Here is a 6,257-nt window from a genome sequence, read left to right as displayed (position 1 = left end):
ATGGCGTCTAGCGAGGGAAATTACCACCCTAGAGGTCCTTACTTTCATGGTACTAATTTTGCTAGTTGGAAGCATAAGATGAAAATGCATGTTCTTGGACATAACCCCGCCGTTTGGGCTATTGTGTGTATTGGTTTGCAAGGTGAATTCTTCGATGCGAGAGAACCAAATTGTGAAGCAACCGCGGAAGAGTTAAAAATGCTGCAATATAACGCTCAAGCTTGCGATATCCTCTTCAATGGATTGTGCCACGAAGAATTCAACAAAATCAGCCGTCTTGAGAATGCAAAGGAAATCTGGGATACTTTGATTGATATGCACGAAGGTACCAACTCCGTCAAGGAATCCAAGTTGGATGTGCTTCAAAGTCAGCTTGAAAAGTTCAAAATGAAGGATGGTGAAGGTGTCGCTGAAATATACTCTAGGCTTGCTCTCATCACAAATGAGATTGCCGGCTTAGGAAGTGAAGAGATGACTGACAGATTCATCATCAAAAAGATCCTAAAAGCCTTGGATTGAAAATATGATACCGTGTGCACATTAATCCAAATGATGCCCAATTACAAAGATCTCAAGCCAACGGAAGTCATTGGAAGAATTGTTGCTCATGAGATGTCACTCAAGGACAAAGAAGAGCTTCACACCAAGTCTAGTGGTGCTTATAAAGCCTCATGAGATGCTCCTGCCACATCAAGTGAAAAACAAGTCTTCAATGAGGAACTGACCTTAATGTTGAAGAACTTCAACAAATTCTACAAGAGTAGAAGCAAAGAGAGAAGTCCCAAATCAAGATCCTACCATGACAAAAGATCTTCTAGTCATGAATGTAATTGTTACAATTGTGGAAGACCCGGACACTACTCCAATGAGTGTACGACCCCATACAAAAGAAAAGAAGACTCACGTAAAAGAAGATGTAGAAGAGAAGAATCACCTCCAGGAGAGAGAAGGAGTAGAGATGATCGTCATGAACGAAGAACCTCTCGTAGAAGCAAGGATTTGGAAAGGAAGGACAAGTCATCAAGGAGCTATACAAAACGAAGACATCAAGCTCATGTTGGTGAATGGGTATCCGGTTCTGACTCCGACCACCAGTCCAAGAGAAGTTATCACTCCGACTCCGGATATACTCAAGATGAAGGTGTTGCCGGTCTTGCACTTGTGTCAACCAACTCCTATGACATATTTGACTCACCAAATGAAGGAATTGGAAGATGCTTCATAGCTAAAGGCCCCAAGGTATCACACCCCGAGTATATTGATTTCAGTAGTGATGAAGATGATTTGCTAGGTGATGATGAGTTACTTGTTGACAATGCTAGTGATGAAAACTATGATGAAACTACTATTAATCATGCTAATCAAGATGAAACGAATGAAAATGATAAGAAGGAGATTGAGCGTCTAACTAAAGAACTAAACACTCTTAAGTTAGCTCATGAAACTACTTTGGAAGATCATCGAGAACTTTTAAAAACTCATGAGAAGCTACGCTTCGAGAAGCTCAACCTAGAGCAAGAACATGGGTTCTTAAAAGCTATCAATGATGATCTTCAGAAGAAAAGTTCTTCTTACATTGCCAAGCGTTTACTCTTGTCTACTTACATGTCACAAGTAAAATCTAGCAACAAGAGTAAGAAAGATTCATCTTCTAGTAGTAACAATAATCATGCTAAATCTAATATTGTTGATTCTAGTAGTTCTCTTGATTCCACTAATGATTCTCTTAGCCAAGCTACACTTGAGCAAGAAAATAGCTTAATGAAGGGAATTATTGAGAAAGGCGTTTACAAAAGCCTTGCTGGAAGTAAGCAATTTGAGAAAATTGTACACAAGCAAGGGAGGCACCGGAAGAATCAAGGTGTTGGTTTTGAACGAAAGTTCAATGCCAATGGAGTTGAGTGGGAAGAAGATCAATACCCCAAGACAAAGTTTGTTCCTCAACAAGAGAAGTATGCTCCTACTTCCTTCAAGGGGACACAAGCTCAAGATGATCTTCCACCACAAGACCGCAAGCTAAAATAAAAGGACAAGCTTCAAGAGGAGATTGATGCATTTGAATAAGCTCCAAAGGCCTTGGTCAAGTGGGTTCCCAAGACTACGTCAAGTTCTACTTCATCAAGTACATCTAGAACCCCAAGGATTCCCATCAAGATGATGTATCCCATCAAGTTCTACTTCACTCATATTCATATTGGCAAGGACAAGTGCAATCAACTTCCACATATTGCACTAGTTCAAGGAGTCACAAACCCTCTTGTTGGTAAGTCAAGGGACAAGGTAACCTAATGCTTTCATGGACGTCATCTTGTGTGTACTGCAGTCTATGTCTATGGGTATCCTTGTTTGTTCCTTGTGGGACTAATCCATGTAGGTATTGAAAGTACAACTCACTCAAATGGATTGCTCCAAAAAAATCTACATCAACATTGAGCATCCACATCTTCAACATCTACATGAAGTCATCATCGGAAAAACCCAAGGTTAGTTCATCCCCCTAAAAAGGGGATATCACATCTAGGGGGAGCTTTACTCTAAGAATTGAGCTAAAGCAACTCTAATGGTGTGAACACAACAACGCTTTATGTAAAAGTGGTAACCCCACTTGTGCTTAAACGATCAAATGTTCTCATTTGACTCCTAAGTCAATATATTCATATATAGATGACCTAGTCATCGTCAATTACTTGATAGATGCTAGAGTGTTTGTGCATGCTTTGCCACATATTTTATTTGCCATCTTATTGTGTGAGCATGCTGGATGCATAATTTTCTTCATTCAAGGACATACATTTGTTGCTTTGATTGTTTCATCTTTTCTCTTGCCAAATGGATGGACAAGAATGCCTAAGTACACCCTCTAGCTATCTATACTTTTCTCTTCTTAAACTCTATTCATACTACATCACAATTTTCATAGCTTGCACGTACAAAGTCGAATGCCTGCAATTGAAAGACATGTTTACCGCATTGTCCTTCTGGTAGTGCCATAGGTGCTCAGGAAGTATGTCCCTTGCATCTCTTGTCCACCGCTTCCTTATGTGTTTCATTGGTATTTCCTCTAGGTGAAGCACATCCATTACCTGAACAGAAGCAAACAAATAAATCAGAACCGAAATACACCCGCCATGCTTGAACAGAAGTACACCTTTTTTTGTAAGGGGAGACCAATGGTACATGCTGACCTGTTTTTTTTCTCTTAAGGGGAGACCAACGGTAGTGGCAGCATCGCATCCCCGTGTGGTCAAATTGACCACACTCACAAATGAACTCTAACCCGTCCTCTGTGATGACTACCTCATAAACAACCCTGAACCACTCATTGCGTTTTGATGGATTATTGTGTGTTTGACACATATTTCCTCATCTTCTCAACCTCCATAACATTATATGATGTACGCTCAATTAGCAGACGGCCAAAATGTTCAAACATGGCCCTTGTCTATATTATGCTCGCATGCCGCACTATTGCAAGATTTGTTCTCCTAACAAGCTCACCCTGACAAGAGACAGACCATATTAGTTCCTACCAAGTAATATGCACTACAAAAGAATGTGTTCTTAAAAACAATTGAAAAATAAACTCACAATCATAGTCCTCTTCTCCTCGTAATTTTCTTCTTGCTCACAGTCAAAACTGAAGTCTCATGTACTGCCTCACAAAAATGTGCATTGAGCTTGCAAGCAGCATGTAAGACTTGAACATGTGCTTTGCGCTCTCGCTGTGCTGTGTACTTGTGACTTTGGCGCAGATCGAACACCCCTTGAAGTATGATTTTGCCCACTTCGAGAATATTTCATAGATCTGGGTCATGTAAGGATGTTTTCTCAAATTGTTATTATCAAGCAGCATGCTCCACAGCTCCAGGCTATCTTAAACTCATCATTAGTTACCATGTGATTCACAACCATATGGAACTCTGCTTGGAAGTCAGTCTTTTTCGTGTAGAGTGGCCCCAAGGTTTCTTTCACCTTCTCCAGCACGTGCCTCTTGCACCACTAGTGCATAGTATCGGGGTAAACCTTGCGGATCGCCACCTCCATAGCTCTGTTTTGGTATGTACAAAGTGCACATCATAGTTAGGCCAGAGTGCATTTTTTGCAAAATCTTTATTACTTACATACACGAGGAAACAGGGCAAGCATACTAGTTAACTTGGGAGGCTATGTTTACCTGTTAGTATTGTTCGAGGTGCAGGACCTCCCATCATCCACAGGAACTCAGCGAAAACCCATTCAAAACTTTCAACCTGCTCATCTCTCATCAGGTCCCGCGCTAGGATAATGATCTAGAAATGATTGTTTACCCCAACAAATAGACCGAAAGGCATGTCATATAAGTTGGTTCTGTATGTCATGTCGAACGTTATCAAATCCCCAAAGAACTGGTATTGCATCCGACTGCTCCCATTTGTCCACATCAAATTCTTAACTCTGCTATTGCTTTTTGCCAGCACACGGTTTATGAAGCCTGGGTTACCAGCCAATATGTCCGCAAAAACCTCCAAGGTTTTCCTCACATCATCATCAGCTCGCTTGCGACATATCTTACCACATATGTTCCTGTGCATTCTTTTTGTGAACAGCACATTCTCGACAGTCCCGAAAACACTCCATATGAGGCTTTACACTTTACCAAGATTGACATTCGGCGTATTTTCGGATTGTCTGCTCAAATGCACTCCTACCTGAAGGGCAAGGCATCCTACCCGGAGTTGCGCTCCCCAGGCATAACCTGAAATTTTACCCATAAGAACATTGCTTATTTATTATAAAATAAAATGGTTGATAATAGTGTGCCACTTCTACAACAGTGTCGTGCTGTTTTTCTTTTTTAATTGTCTCATGACAAAATGTATCACAGGTAAACACGCAATTCAGGTTTTTGCAGCTATGTGCTTTTCATCTGTCTAGGCGTGTCAGACAGCAAAAACTACCTAAATGGCATTCAGAAAATTATGTATATTGTACATGATTAAGGAATACATAACTAACCGTTTTGTCCACCCAGGTGCCTCTGGGTTAACCCTGTCAGTAGATTGCGCTGATGCAGTGGGCGATATTTCTCACTACCGTCGTTCGCCGCAGTTTGGCTCAGCAGTTGTATCTCCTCCAATATGTTGCCCGCACCCAGAAGCACCATTACGTTCATCTTGCCTTCCCAGATTCGCTTTCTTCCCTTAGGGTAAACCTACATAATCATATTCCGCCATGGGTGGCAGGCTACTAATCAAATTAGCTCACTCATCCCGCCATGACCTCAGATTCAGGACAAATGGAAATTTCGGAGGCGCGGAGATTCACTTACCGGTCGACGGCATCAAGTAAGAGCTCGAGCCCGGCTTCTTCCATCGCTCCGTCGCCGGCGATTCAAGCGCCGGCCACACCGCCGCGAAGCATGTTTCGCCGGGATGAGAGCAGAGGGCGAGGGGGCAGAGTGGTGCGGTTGCGTCCGGTGGGGTTGGCTGCTGGGGACTGGGAGCTTGGTGGACCTTGGTTATCCGAGCGGCCCAGTTTAATCCATACGTCCTGTACGGCCTACCTGTTCTAGGCTCAGACGAAAAGGTAACGATCCGAGCCACGGATCAGAAAGCCCACGCCCGTCACCCATATGGTTTGGCCCCGTGACTGCACTAGTGTAGAACCGGGAAATAGCATCGGTTCGTAAGGCCCTTTAGTACCGGTTTTCATACTACTAAAGTGTGGGCACTAAAGGCCCCCCTTCCTCCTTAGTACCGGTTCAGCACGAACCGGTGCTAAAGGGCAACCACGTGGCACGAGCCAACTCCGGGGGCCGGGAGCCCTTTAGTACCGGTTGGTAACACCAACCGGTACTAAAATGTTTGGAGGGTTTTTGGTTTTGTGATTTCTTTTTCATTTAATTTTGTGTTTTCCATTTTAATTCTTTTTCGTTTGCTGGTATTTTACGATACTACACATTGTACACGTTATGCATATATATATATAAATAGAATTTCTAGTAGAACCAATCATATATATATATCATCAATGTCTTACAAACCACCATATAATTCACACATACACACATGTATAGCTATATACAATTTCTCCTACATATGCATGTTGCCTTCGGAGCCAGTGGCATTAGCCTAATTGGTGCCTTCGGAGCACGATGACAATTGGAAGTGGTTCATGACCTGGTCGATGGGGGCGGTAGCGGGTAATAGTATTCTCCCTTCGGATTTATGACCTGGTCAAGAAAAAATCCCGCTATTTCCTCTTGAAGTGCTTCTACG

The 6,257-nt window shown here is 42.4% G+C and overlaps 1 pseudogene; it reads left to right on the top strand.

Moving 5' to 3' along the window:
- LOC147957921 (uncharacterized) lies at positions 1-4,979 on the top strand (annotated as a pseudogene).
- Positions 4,980-6,257: the final 1,278 nt, after the last annotated feature.

This window comes from Triticum urartu, chromosome 7A (genome assembly GCF_056163025.1).
Source record: "Triticum urartu cultivar PI428250 chromosome 7A, HENAU_Tu73, whole genome shotgun sequence".
In the NCBI taxonomy this organism is placed as follows: domain Eukaryota; kingdom Viridiplantae; phylum Streptophyta; class Magnoliopsida; order Poales; family Poaceae; genus Triticum; species Triticum urartu.
This window is presented reverse-complemented; position numbering and strand designations above follow the sequence as displayed.